A 15377-nucleotide genomic window follows, 5' to 3' on the forward strand; every position below is an offset into this window, starting at 1 on the left:
GTAAAACAACTGAAATTTTGAATGACCAGCTGACTCGATAGCCTGCCACATGCAAATCCACACAAAGCCTATTTTGACACTTTCTTTAAAAATCCAGTCAAGCAATCAAACTTTATCATTATTCAAAATTATCTGGATAATACAACAGTAAGATGTAGCTGATACAGCTGAAGCGTTCTGGTTTGGATTAGTACTGTACAAACATGAGGAACAGATAATGTTCTTCCTGATTTGGGTTAATGAATCTGTGTTATTTCATGATTTACTGCATTGGAAAGAAAGAAAATCCAATAAGCAGAATACCAGAACTTAAGCCACATCAGCAGTTACAGGCACAAGAGGGCAAGAAAAAGCAGACATAACTAGATTACGAAAGCGACTGCATTGCTTAGTGCTTTACTGAGAATAATGTGTTCCAGCTATCACAAAGAACCCTTTCTTGAAAGTTAAGCACGAATTTTAAAGCACGTTCTTTCTCATGAAGTAGTACACTTCTCCATTAAGAAGTTCTTTTAAAATGGAGGTGGCAGAAACCCCACAGTAGTCCTGGCTTTTTATTTCTAGATTTCTTAAGAATCATAGCACTGAATTTTAGGAAGAGAAAAACAAGAAATTAAGCTGCACCAATTTTTAACACATCCTCTGAGGCATCAGAATGAAAGGTAGAAGAGCTATACTCAAATAGACTATAAAGGTGTGGAGTCTTAAAGATATGTACACTTCAGAAAGACTTTTGATTATCAACAAAGCAATTCAGAGTATGATGTGAATGTGTCACACCCTAGAAGAAATTAAGTAATGTCATCAGCAGGGAGTGACAGGTCAAATCACTAACAGCACTGCAGAGGCGTGGAACATCAACATATTTATATTTTCTTAAATAAAAAAAGTTCCAGCACCTAAAAAAAAACACACACACAAAGCACATGCAGACTGAGTTACAGCAGTACAATCTTACAGATAATAGGAAGTTCCTCCCAAGCAACCTAGATGTTTTCACATACCGGCAAATTAATCTTGATCTCTGTACATCACTGATCCTTCCAGCTGGTTGCAAGCACCAATAATTAACCAAAAATCTATTCTGGTTGATGATACTAACATGAAAGACTTAGCTAATGTTCCTGTAAGTTGAATTCAAAACACATTTTAGCAAAGTCAACAAGAACTCATTTATTGCCCTCTAGGACTCTCTTGAAGTGAAATGACAACATATACTTCAATGACTTTCCATTTTTTAGAAGTTCACTTGAAAGGAACATTACCTGACTTAGACACAAATCATCATTAAATCTACTTCATAAGAAAATCAGAAGTCCTATCAAGTAATTACAGATGAACATATCCATTTAAAGGGAAAGTGAGGATAATTCATTTTAGCCAATCTAGAATAATTGCAAGATATTCTGACATACTGTAATACATTGAGAAGTCTAAAGTATTTTCAGAAAGGCCTCTTCTGAGCAAACAAAAACATGCTTTTGTTTTTTAAGAAAGGCAAATCCTCTTTGGTATATGTGAATATATCAGTTGGTTAAGACAAAAATAGGAATCACCAAATTACATGAAAAGTTATCTCCAAAAAAGGCTTAGACTGCTTTTTAAAGTAGTCTGCAGCCACTTCACCCAGTCAAATTTCAGCTAAGTTTAGCTTCAGATACTCAGATTGAACACCAGCCTGGTAAGACCACTGCCCTTCTCTTTCTGTCTGTCCCGGTTTCAGCTGGGATGGAGTTAATTTTCTTCTTAGTAGTTAGTACAGTGCTGTGTTTTGGCTCTGATGTGAGAACAATGTTGATAGCACACTGATGTTTTCAGTTGTTGCTGGGTGATGTTTATACTAAATCAAGGACTTTTTGGTTCCTTGGGCCCTGCCAGCCAGAGGGCTGGAGGGGCACGGGAAATTGGGCGAGGACACAGCCAGGACCTGAACTGACCTGAACTAGCTAAAGAGGTATTCCGTACCATATGATGTCATGCTGAGTATATAAATTGAGGGAAGAAGAAGGAGGAAGGGGGGGACATTTGGCATTATGGCGTTTGTCTTCCTGAGTAACCGCTACACATGATGGAGCCCTGCTGTCCTGGGGATGGCCAAACATGCCCATGGGAAGTGGTGAATGAATTCCTTGTTTTGCTTTGCTTGTGTGCACGGCTTTTGCTTTTACTATTAAATTGTTCTTACCTCAACCCCTGAGTTTTACATTCCTTTCCGATCCCCCTCCCCATCCCCCTGGGTGAGGGGGAGTGAGCAAGCGGCTGCGTGATGCTTGGTTGCTGGCCAGGGTTAAACCATGACACTGTCTCCAGACACTGCCTGTCCTTTATTGCACCAGTATCCTCAGTCATCTGCTCCCTTCTTCCCCCATGGAAAAGGCAAGAGTGGAGCAAAAAGCAAGAATCCTCCACATGAAGCTGTCCCACCTTTATACAGCATATTTCATGGGCTTCCTATTCAAGTACCCCTTAACTGTCAGCAGGACTGTTGCTTTTTGTGGAGCAGGGCAGGGAGTCTTTCCTCTCTGCAGTTTTCACAATTCACATGATTTTATTCTATTTTCTTTGAGAGTCTCCCCCAAAGATCACCATTTCATTGAGAAAGGGAATTCCTCCTCTTGCTAGAGCTGTGACCCAACCACAACACAAGATGCTGCTTTCAATTAGCAAGTCTACTAAGACAGGGAAATCTTGGCTCAAATCCCAACCACATGGAAGATCTGTCTCTGGATTTCAGACCTGCTGCTTTCTCACATCAAGTACCACCCCAGCGGGGTATACCCCACAGTCTCCTTGTACTAGAGACATTTTCCCTTTTCTCCAAGCTCAATTATTTCACAGAAAGCCATTTACTCTGAACAAGGATCTGGGAGCTTCCTGTACATAGCAGCATTTCCAAATTCACTGCATTTCTCAGAACATGTTTCCTCTGAGAATATATTAAGTTACTAATAAGACAATCCTAGACACTATTCACGGTACCTATACTAAGTAAGCAGCACACATCCTCTCTTAGAACTTGCTATTTTCAATTTATCTTCAAAAGAGCCTCCCTTTGATCCACAGCCTTAAGAGGAACAGTAGTAGTCTCTGGTGATGACACTGCTTGGGGTTTTCCCAACAATAGCTCCAGCAACCCAATGTCAAAGCAGACTAAAAATCTTAGATCCATGTACTTATTGACCTTCCTATATGGGTGAATTTTGTTCATAAATCAGTTTACTGATTACCTCCATCATCTTATTTTGGCTACAGTCAACTCATCCTGCCAGATAGCCACTGCATCAGTAACATCATCATCTTGAGGTATTTCTGTTGCTTGGAACCATTACCGACATAATTCCTCATTAATACAGCATTTCTGCATAATCCTCTTCCCTTCTGCATGAGCTTCTGAGATGCTTGGTGACAAAATAATATGCATCTCATCTATTTCCACTGAAAAACTCTGCTTGTTGTTAAAAGAAGCTATTACCAATATTGCCATATATTCAAAACTATTTTCTTTACATCCCCCTCCTTAATATACCACCGTTCTTTTTGTTCTGTACAGCATCCTTTCCATGGATGCTTACACCATCACACAACCGCAGATTTAACTCACACAGCCTTTTCTCTTCGATATAACAAAAGTTTGAAGTATCAGTTGCTAGCATCATCTCTTATAAATTTAAGACTAATGGATTCATCTATTTATAACATAAAATCTGGAAGGTGGAACACGGAAAGGTATGGTAAAGAACTCAAAAGATAATCTAGTCCAGCCATTTCATAAGACCCATGAGGAATTTTATTAGAGAAACATTTATTTTCCTCCTTCAAGAAAGCATTAAGTCACAGCCATAAAACCGACACATTTCAGCTACAGTTTAAACAGAGTTTCTAAAATAATAGTCACAAGCCACAACAAGTCTTGGATCCAACAAAAACACAATTCCAATCTGGATTCAAAATGCATTATTTTGTGTATGCAAAAACCAGTTGGTTCACCAACACTGTGGTTCCACGCACATTTCTTCAGCAGCAGTGCTCGCCTCAACTACTATCACCATCTTCTCAAAACTCCTCCACCATGCCAGCAACCAAACCAAGGTATTATTTTCTGGAGAATTTTTCTCTCCAGCATAATTAGCTCCCTGCACCAGTTTACCAAATGACCCATGGAACGTCACTAGAAGAGGGAAGACTAGGAATAAAAGGCTGCTTGCTCCCCACAGTCAAACACAACATGCAGTTTGACTAATACTCAGTTGGCACAGCCTTCAAAAAATAAAATTCCCCCAACATTCCTAGTCCCATGCGTTCATTTCTACAGCAAAGCTGTCCCCTTTCATTCTAGCAGACATTTGGGAAGCCATGTAAGTCCTACCAGGGACCTGACTGGACCATATTTGTTTTCAGTGGATCCTCTGGGGTGGCTGCAACAGCCACTGCCCTCAAGTACAGCACCACCTCTACCTCCACGCAGTCAACTGCCATTTTCAACATAAACATCTTAATGTAAGCAGGTAGCTATATGAGACTACTCTTGCAATATGCTGTTTCTCTTACATCGCTCTTAAAAATTACCTGCAGGAAAAAGATCATCTTCAAACTGTCTGCAAAGCGAGGGCACTCCTGGCAGAAACAGGCTATTGAGAGAGCACCAACTACTGCTAGGATTCACCACAGGAGCGCTCCCTAGCTCAAGTGCTGTCTTCTTTGGCCTGTACTTTTTGTTCTGCATTTGTGTAGTTTGTTCCTCCTTTCAATTAGGCCTTGGTTAACCACCCTTCAGATAGCAGCCACTAAGTTACTATTTAAATAGTCATTAAATATTACTACTAAAGAGGTCCATGGGGATTGTTGCTTATCTGAAGGCATGGAAGATTTCAAATTTGCAGTGACAGAATATATGCATCTAGGTATTAGTCATACAGGGAAAAAATAAAAAGGCAAGCCTACGTGCATTTTAATATATTCCCCTCAATCCAGCAAATTCTTCCACTGATGAGGAGAAGCAAACTGTGTATACAGGTCTCCCTGCCTGTCAGCTTTTCACAGGTACATCAGGGTGATCTGACACTACCACTGAAGTCAGACTAACAGAAGGTCCTCTCACCCTGCTGCTCCAGCCACGGGGCTTTCCTGCTTCCCCTCACGCTACATACAAAGGTTTTACGATCACAGAACAAGTCACTTCAGATAGCTGATCCATCGCCCCACTGCTGGAGGAGGTAACAGACAAGAAAAAGTGAGTTCTTGCAGGTTGGTCTGACAGTCTGGAACAAGAACCCACAGCTGTCAACGTGAAGAGAGCACACTGTTGCTATTAAATTGCCTCACAATTCAACAAAACTATATTCTTATAGTCATCCTTTTTATTCTCTCCGAGCTTGGGCTCAACCTCAACAAAGTCACTCGAGGCTGGCCCCAGGCACACAGGCAAAGCCCCGCTTTGCAGCCGCTCTTTCTGAGGCTCAGGTTTCCCTGCTGACACTACCTTTTCCTCTTGTCTCCTAGCATCCACAGTCACTCCCAGGTCTACTCTGCTCACTGAAGCAGGCAGCAATACAAACTGGAAAATTCATCGTGCATGGGTTTTATACAACAATTGACTCATTCGAGAGCTTGTAAACTGGTTATGGACTGCTGCCACCCTGAGCAAGTCTGACATTCCTGGTAAATCCTGCAGGCTGTTTTCCTTTTATTCAGATGCTTTTAAACATACAAAACCACAACTAACATGGTGATCTTACACCTGGTTTTATAAATCAGTTATCTTTGTATATAGTAAGATTTTAACAGTTATTTAAAAGCTTGTGCATATAAAAGATTTCTCCTTTGGTTGGGCTCCTCTATGGTCAACTTAAATTCATTAGCTACAGCAGAAAATTTTAAGAGCCACGCTGACGCCAACAAGTAATACACCATAACATCTAATGCCAATAAATGTCTCTATGCCATACACTGCAAAGGCTTCAGCCGTTTTGAATATGGATATTTTAGTACTTGAGAACATGTACAGTAACAGACTATACTAATATTGCAATCCTTCCCCTCACAAGCAAACTTCAGATATTCCCATGAACTATCAGAACCCTCAAAAGTTTCACCAATAACTTTAGCCTCAGTAGTTACCTTCAGTAATTCTTACATTTAGATTCCATGCAAGCGCAGCAAGAACTAAATGCTCACTAACTTTGAGGCCTGTCCTCCCCACAAATACAGAAAACCATTTCAAATGAAACAGAAAATACACTTTCTCAATGATAAAAGCCATAAAGGAAGGAAGGAAAGGCTTCGTCAGAAACCTAGTCTAGTAGTTAGTCTACAATTAAGTTGGAGCTTTGTTTACATTTTCCCCTTGGCAAGAAAAGGAAGTTATGTCTTCCAAATTTCCTGTAACAAGCCCTCTCTGCATTTATTTCTAAAGCATTTATTTTTTGTCCTGTAACACGAACATGCAAGTTTTAGATAACAGCCAAGGGAGCATCACACAAGTTGACATAACATGTTGCTCCTAAAAACAGAAGCATCAATCATTTACAAATTTAATTCAGCAGTATCTACACATACCTCATGTATGCAGACTTTTTAAGATTGCATAGTTATGAGAGCCTGTGGGGTGGTTTTCTGTTCAACTACTTGCTAAAGCAAATCTGCACTTTGAGCAGACTGATAGTACATCTTAACTCTTCCTTCTCCCTCCACAAGACTTGAAGCTTTTCAGCTGTCCCAGAACATCTGAAAAAAAAATAGATTTTTCAAAGGAATAAAAAAAAAAATTTAGAAGGAAAGCAAAAGTCTGCTGGACTAATTAGAGAAGATACTCCATTAAAGCAACCCACTGCTCTTAATCTCATTTTATAGCAAATTTTGTTCATCTTTCTCTTATCTGCAACTGTCCTTAATACTCTTTCACAAGCAAAGCAAGGGCAAAATGCAGAAAGTCTTTGCCAGTGTGAGCTATACTTACCAAACCACCTTTGATTCTTCTGTTATTTGAGAAGTTCATCAATATATGGGAAAAATTCAATATTGCCACCAAAAAAAAGCAATCTTACTTCCCTGTCTAGCAGATGATCATTCCCACTAAACTCTTCTTCCTCTACTTGCACATTCATACCCAATGAACAGGAAGAGTTTTTAGCTAGATCTTTTTTCAGAAAAAAGGTTCATTTTAACTTAAAGGAAACTAATCTTATATGTGTGGAAAAAGGGAAAAGGCAAGTTCCTTTTCCTTCCAAATTTAAAACAAGGATGAAACTCAGATTCACAAGATGTTTAAATAAGCACTCTAGTTACTGTTGAGGATTGCTAGGGCTTAATACAACTCAACCTTGACGTAGGTAAACAAAATGTGAAATTGTCCAGTTTAATACTCCAGAAAAATAAGTTGGTAGTTAAAGACAGAATGAGGGGAGAAGGGAAGAAGGAGAAAGGGAAGTAGATCCCCAAGATGCTGGTAAAGAAATATCTAGATCAGCACAAGCCTGTTAACCCAAACTGCCAAATTTTTCTCAGCAGAGAATCTTAAAGCAAGACAAAACAAATTTTATTTTCCTTAAAATGGAAAAGCCCTGAGTAGTATGGACAGATCTTTTGGAAAGTTTGCTTTAGGACTATACTTTGGAACAATGTAATTTAAGCCTAAAACCCAACTCAAATAGAAAATGGCTGTATCACAGCAAAGATCTTCATTAAATGCAGTTACAGATAAGCAGCTTTGATTTAGTGCAGAAATACACATACAAGAGTCACTTTACCAGGGGTTACCAAGTCTTCAAGTTTGTGTCTAGAACTATGGAGTACTATCAGAGAGGGGTTATTCTTATACTGTATGACAACCTTAACTATGCTAGGAGGATATTTAGGCATTTCAAGTTCAAATGCATATTTCCAGCATGTTTAATAAAGGACTAAACCCTACACAGATTTTGATGACCATGTAAGAAGCAGGAGGTATTTTCTGATCCAAATAATGTATCTTTTTATTTAAAGAAAAAAAAAGCAGAAAATTATTCTTTTAAATATTATCTTTGGCTATTCAAAAAGTCAGTCAAGGTGGAACTCGAGAATCTGAGGCAGTAATCACACATTCTATCCAAAATTTAGATAAGCTAAATACCCAAATTACTCACGAAAACAAACTATGGAGGAGATGGACATACTCGGTAGACTGAGGCAGTGAGGGAGGGAGACAACATGACAGACTCACAGTGACACTGACCAGCAACTCCTCATTCCCTTACATTTGTAACAGTCCTGTAACACCGTGCAACAATGTATAACACCGTATTCCTAAGAATTACAGCGCTGCATCCAGCTCACCAGCAGCAACTGCTGCCTCTCAGGAGCTGGGAGGTACCGACACCGCTTGGCTTCTTCCTCGTTCAGTATCAAGGCCATCACCACACTGAATCATACCAAACTTCCCCTCTTGAGAGTGCATTCTGTCAGCTCAGCATTCTTCTACCATGCTAGCGCCTGAAGCACAATAAACAACCCATTTCAGAAACTTCCTAGAAGTACCTCCTTGCAGACTGACAAAGGGATCTTCAACTTCAAATGTCAGCATAAGCAATTTGATTGTATTTCAATGAGGTGCAGTCACTACTAGAATGACTTTAAAGAAATCCACGAACCTATTAACGTTATGGTCTCTGCCCACATTCTAAAGATTCTGTATGTATTTCACATCACCTCTCAACCATCTGATATTATGATGCCCACTACAGGATGAGCCAAGATACAGGACATCACGCTTTAATGTATTCCCACGCTTCATTAGTCTGTGATTTATTTTTTTTTTAAATGGATAAATCAAAAATTCCACTATGTACATGCCTACACTCCTGCCTTCTCCAGGATGAAATTTTCTGGTCATTCAGTTTAATATCACAAGCAGCTTCAGAGGTGGTTAAGTTTCTATGTATTTTAAGAAACAGACACCTCCAACTTGTACAAAGTACTTCAGCACAACCTCGTATTCAACACTACAGAATTTACATGGGTGAGCCCTATAATTATCACAGCAGCAGAAAGGCTTCAAAGAGGACTTGTATCTTCTTAGACAAAGTCCAAGATCACCAAACCCACAGCAAACCCGGTTCCTCAGTTCCAACAGCCAAGGAACCACCTCCCCCCACCCTTACATTGAGAGTCATCAGGAGAACAAAGCTAGGGCAGAAGACTTAAAAAGCTGAAAGAGTAAGGCAGCACCAGTCCACAAAATAATGTCTCATTGCGTTCTGATTGGATTTGTTATTTTAGAAGGCTTTCTAGTCAGCTCTCACGCAGCATTTCCAATATTGCGGTCAGGAGAAAAAGAGTATGAAAAGGAACTTCTGTCACTCCTACTGATTATTTTTAAAGCAATTGAAACAGTTCTGTGAGGAGTAGGTTATTCTACATACTTCATTGCAATATGATCTGGGGGTAGCAGATGATGACAAGCAAAGCAGCATTCCACTTTCTCACTAATACAATGTGATCTACTTGGTCAGTCAAAAAAATACTTTAATTTGCATATAAATAAGTATAATTTTACTAAGGTCTGATACCTTCACAAGACTTTGGTATTCTTGCTCTATGTATTCCAAACCTCTATTCCCATGTTGGACTATAAAAAAGAACAGTCTTCCCTGACCCAAACGAAAGCCTAAAACATGCATGTGAGCACACAGAGATACATTTTTACAGCTCTACTAATCACATATTGCTTCTCCAAGTACTGGGTCACAAAATAACATGCCCAATTAAAAGACCACGCAGCAGTCACTTTAGTGTTTAGCCATCACTGCCATCAATGGAAGTGTAAAACTGCTTGACAGTTACGCTAAAATAGTTTTAACAGATCTTGGACAACGTTTCCAAATTAGAGAGGAATCTTGCATACCATCAACTAGCTTTATCTCTCTCTAAAGCACTTCCCACTAGATAACACTCAAGATTTGAAGTGATGAAAAATGCCAGAAGAGATTCATCTTAAAAGCTGCAAGTTAACATACTGAAATAATCCTATATCAAAGAGGACACAGTGGAAATAAAAAGGCTCTTTAAGATCATAGGGAATGGCAGTAACAGGGGCACTAGAAAGAGGTTCTTTAAGATAAATTTAAAAAAAAATAAATTATACCCTGTACAATTCACTATAATGGACTGGGAACAGGATACGATAGGTAAGAATAGCAAAGGCAGACAGAAAAAAAAAACCAAACCCACAACAGTCTTTCTAATACAGGAAGAACCAAACATACAATGAAGTTGAGTATCATTTAGACCATACAGCATGGCCACTGAATTCAGACAAAAATTTGAGGACAAAGATCAAACAGGATTCACAAAATGATCAGACATATATATACAGCTAACAGCTACTGTTAGAATTTCAAGTTGGAAAAATTACAAAAGATCTCTAGAAGATACTTCTGAAACTTAGGAACCGATTTAGGAAGATATTACCCATAAATGTTACACCCCCACACCTTACTGGAAGTTTCTTCAGCAGTTTTGGCTGCTGCTAAGATTTTTTTGCATGTTTTATCACTCTGGTATAACATGGTAATTCCTATTTTTCATTTAGATAAATAGTTTAAACCCACTGATGACAGAAAATCCCCAACAGGCTGAACACGTGTCTGCAAGCCCACCAGTCCATTACACATTCAGTGTAATCTTGCATAACACTTACACCCAATGGAGCAATCACATCAGACAAATTTAATTAAGTATATAGTTATGTGTGTACTTCAGTCCAACACACTTCAGGCAACACAGTCCCACCCCCAGATCCCCTTTACCTGCCTGACCTTGCCTTTATACTGTGTCAGCAAATAAATTTTCCATAGCAATGTGATGACCCAGATTAAGGACCTGATCTGAAGTCATTTTCTGTTTTAGTGATTTACTTTTCAGACAGATCAGTTTCCTGCAATGCTTCAGAGTGAAGCCATGTAAACCATTCTCTCAACAGAGCTGAGGGGACAGTGCAGGATGCAGAAAAAAACAGCTGCGGACTCTAAGTGTTTATGCCAATTTTGCCACCAAGCATCCATCAAAAACCTCATAGGCATCCTTGTAAAGCAACAGAGCTATCTGCCATGGTCCCAAGGACAAGGAAATTAGAGACTTCAGACCCCCTTTAGTTTCAGATGAACCTCTGACACGATCTGCTCTCTTTGAACACTGAAAACAAAACCACCACCGTCAGAGAATAAGATGAAAGCAAAATGCTAAACCTCTAAGAACTTCAGACAGCAAGGTATAAGTGTTGCATACACCATCATTGATACTCATCTCCTTCCTATCCATTTTTCCTCTTGCCTATTTCTACTCTCCCCAACACACAATTTCACTGTTTCTACATAAAACACACAAGGATTTCAGGTCTCCTAGCATCCATTCATTATACAGAAGGCATCATTATAATTTGGATCCTTCTTGGGAGACAGGCCGGAAAGACTGGATAGGCACAAAATGCAAGACTAGCATCACACTTTGCAACTGCAGTCCCTTCTTGTTACAGTTCAGGCAGACTGGTAAGCAAACATATGAAAGAACATTCTGAAAGTCTGTAATAGTTTGTGTTCAAAGATTTAAAGATACACTGACAAGCCTTATGCTTCAAAGAACCTGGGTAATGAAACAGATCAATAACTACATGAGTCACTGGAAGCTCATCGAACACTCACATCTGAAGAACTAGGCTTCCCAGTCTCTACTGCATGCACAATAAAGTTTATGCATCTTTCCACACTTGTGTGAAATAATGGTACAAGGCACTGATCTGGCAACAGAAATCAAAACTATTAAATAAGTTCCAAAAAAAAACCAAACCCAAAAGAATTAAGATTGAAACTCGCAATTTTGCATCTAGATTTACCGTAAGAACAGTAAGATTTACCAGAAGAAATTCTCATTGGTATTAAGAACACTGCTCTTAAGAAGAAATAACTGTCTCTATAGATTTTTTTTTTTGTTTGATTAATGTGAACTACATGCAGTTTATGTGAGACGTCCATAGGATGTTTTGATTCATGTTACTTTTTGTCTGAGTTGTGGCTGGCTGCCTTTCAACCTTGGTCATCACTATGCAACCATGACATCGGAACACACTCCCCTTTTCTTGCATGTCACCGGGTATATCAAGACCAAACTAGCATCAGGGTGGCAGAAGGGTCAGGGCTAGTGTCACACCCCCTCCCAAGGCCACATGCAGGACCACAAGATACCACAACACCAATGCAGCCTGCAAAGCAGGACAGAGGAATGCACTGTCCAAGCCTAGAATTCATCCTCTACAAGCCTCTAGGATAACTGTCATCAGTGACAGCTGTAAACCTGACATCATGTGCGCAGCAACTTGATAGTCCGCTTTCAAAATGAAGACTCAATATTTTGTTAGTCTATTAATCAAGCTCTGACAGCCCCACTGAATTAAATTCAAAGAGCTGGCTGCAAAGACAGTACATTTTACTACAATTTAACAATGAGCAACATCCCTTTACAACGCAAAGTTTTGAGCTTCTCAGACAAGCTTGAAAACCAAGAGGGGGAAGAAAAATTTAAAAAAAACAACAAAACAATCACTATGACAAGTTCATGCAAGTCTTCCAGAAGAGCTTATAAAAATAATTTTATTCCTTCACATATGACTCTTTGCAGATCAGTCAATGCCAGCTATAAGCATTACACCACTACTGTATCTGTGACTCAGCAAGGGAATCTGGACATATGAAGAAAATTAACTTACATTAGTAAGAGGCAAGGATTTTTAAAAAAGCCAGTAATTACAATATTGCCACAGAAAATTATCTAAGATGACTTGTGTCTGTGCTCCTTGTATGTTCAAGCGTACACAATTAGATTAGAACATCAAACCCATTCATATATCGGCTAAAGTCTGAAAGCAAGTAAAACAATGCTTTGTGCAGCTGAGCCAAAAACAAAGGATTCAATAGGTTTTTTTCATCTCCAATGAACAAAAGCAAACACTGACTGTACATTCTACACAAAGTACTGGACTCTATTTCCAAGATTACCTGTATGCAGTCCAACTATGCAAGTCCAGCTTTAAATCTGAATAAAAACCAGAGCAGTTGGCATCTTCACATTGTAACTTAGGATACAAACTTTATTTGCCCAGCCAGCCATCAAGAGGTTTACATACAAGCACAGACAGCAATGTTTACATAACATTATTTGATGCAACAAAGTAGCAAGTTCTCAAATAGCTCAATTATGGTTTGGTCTGTCAACTAAGCCTAGTTTTTCCCCAAGAAGGGAGAAAACCTCACAAGCCATACCTTTTGAATACATTATCTTCATCCAGATAGCCTACAAAAGAAGCATTCAGACCTTGCCTTTTAAACACCAGTCCACAGAGCCTGTACATCACCAAGACACTTGTTCCACATCCTCAAAAATAATCTCTATAGAATTAATTTTGTAATATTGGCAACAGACTCTTAGTCGACAAGGGGAGGAGGGGAGAAAGGCGGAAGAAATATTTTCATGAATTTCTTAAGCAAAAGGTTCAAACAGAGTGGGGTCTAAACTCACTGGATCTAATAAAAAGAATTCCCCTTCCTGCACCTCCCAGTGCAAAGAAGCATGCTGATAACCAACTAGGATGAAAGTGGTCCATGACCTATGCTTAAAACAATAAAGGAGACTCTTAGAAGACTGTCTTTCCTAACATCTTTCAGACAAAAGAGAGTAAGGCTTTAACTCATCAAGCTTTGCAGTGCCTCAAGAAAACGTTATGAGTGCTAAAACTATTGTCTCTGAGTTTCTGTTTTTATTTTCTCCATTTCTAAATGAAAACAGAGCATGCAGTATGTGGTAAAACCAGAGATAACCGCATCCCAGTGGTATATCTGCCAAACACTTTAGATTTGTGTATTATATTACACTGGTTTTGAGCAAAGCCTCGAGCGCTGCCACATTCCCTAAGCTGAATTCTCACAAATAAAGCTTCATTGCATCAACACGTATGTTATTATCTTACTAGCATATTTTATGCTAGCACTAGACATGCGTGTCATCTTTTACCCAATGGCCTCAGATGGGATGGCAGAGGAGAACAAGCAGAAGCGTGAACCGACAGCGAAGCACTATCCAACAGCAGCTGGAGTATCCCTGAGGCACAAGCAGGCACACCACCTGCACAGCTCTCCCAAGTTTCTCCAGGAACACCACGGAAACACCTATACGGAGAGGAGCAGGGTGAACCCCCACGTCCCCGGGCGGCGGCAGCGCCAGGCCAGCACGAACCGCCACGGGCCGGGCCGGGCGCACCGGGGGAGCCCCGCCGCTCCCGGCGAGCCAGCGCGGCCGCTCTCGCACCAGCCGGGTATAAGGGGCGCACGGCGGCGGCGGCAGCGCAAGCTCGGCGCCCGCTCCTGCCCGAGGCGGCTCCGACAGCCCCTCGGAGCGCTCCGCCGGGGCCGCTGCCGCCCAGCGCCAGAGGGCCACGGTGCCCCGGGCAGGCGGGGAGCGCTCCGCAGGGCAGCGGCCGGTCAGGCTGCACCAGACGGCCGCAACAGGCGCGGGGGAGGCCGCTGCCGGCGCTCCGGAACAGGAATCCCCGCGGGTCGAGCCCGCCCGCCCCCGAGGGCCGCTCCCCGCGGCGGGAGGCCTGGTGGGCGGCGGGAGCCTGCACCCCTGCCCGCCGCGGCGGCGGAGCTGCGGGCTGGGAGCGCCGAGGCGGGCGCGGGAGGAGCCCGGCCGCAGCCGGCGCGGGACACCGCCGGCCCGGCGGGGCGCCCACCCGGCCCCAGCTCCGGGAGCCCCGCCGCGGGGGCGGCGGCGGTCTCACCCGCTCCCCTCTGCCGCCGTGATACCGAGGCCGGGCCCCCTCCCAGCCCACACCCACCGCGCGGCTCCCCGCGGCACCTCACCTCCGGCAGCCGGTCGCCGCCGCCATCCTCCCCGCTCAGCACTACCCGCTCCCTCCCGGACCCGCTCCGGCCGCCGCCATTTTGATCCAGAGCCCCAGACTCGGCCGGGCAGAAGGAGCGGGCACGGCGCCTGCGCAGCGCCGCTGCGGCGCCCGGGCCACGTGGTCCGCGGGGGAAGGGGCGGGCGGGGGCGGGCTGCCGGGGGGGCGCCCGGCATGGCGGGGGGGCGCCCGGCATGGCGGGGGGGCGGAGCGCCGCTGGGGGCGCGGCTGTGAGCGGTCTCGCCGCCGGTCGAGGCTTGTCGCTGTCACAGCCCCGGTGTGGGGACAGGGGAGCGGTGACGCGTGATGGCAGCCGTGCCAAGGGGGAGCTGACGCTCGGGGCCCCTCGGCAAAGCGGCCCGAAGGCGTTACTGTGGGAGCCTGCACGGGGTCCTGTCAGCCCGGGCCTCGCCCGCCAGCCGGGGAAAGGGAGGGCGGGCAGGGCCGTGGGGCT

General features: G+C 42.6%; 1 protein-coding gene across 5 annotated transcripts in view; it reads right to left on the bottom strand.

Moving 5' to 3' along the window:
• BTBD7 (BTB domain containing 7) overlaps positions 1 to 15058 on the bottom strand; it is a 55018-nt gene extending 39960 nt beyond the window's left edge. Inside the window, exons 1-2 of one of the 5 annotated variants that reach the window (XM_080396239.1) lie at positions 14883 to 15058; positions 6556 to 6723 (exon numbers count right to left, since the gene is read on the bottom strand). The gene's annotated coding sequence lies outside the window, so the exon portion shown is untranslated. Of the gene's footprint in view, positions 1 to 6555; positions 6724 to 14034; positions 14190 to 14882 lie in introns of those variants that run through there. The other 4 variants (XM_080396241.1, XM_080396238.1, XM_080396242.1 and 1 more) reach the window with 4 other exon arrangements.
• Between the last annotated feature and the right edge of the window lie 319 nt (positions 15059 to 15377).

This window comes from Falco punctatus, assembly GCF_963210335.1.
Source record: "Falco punctatus genome assembly, chromosome: 7".
NCBI lineage: Eukaryota > Metazoa > Chordata > Aves > Falconiformes > Falconidae > Falco > Falco punctatus.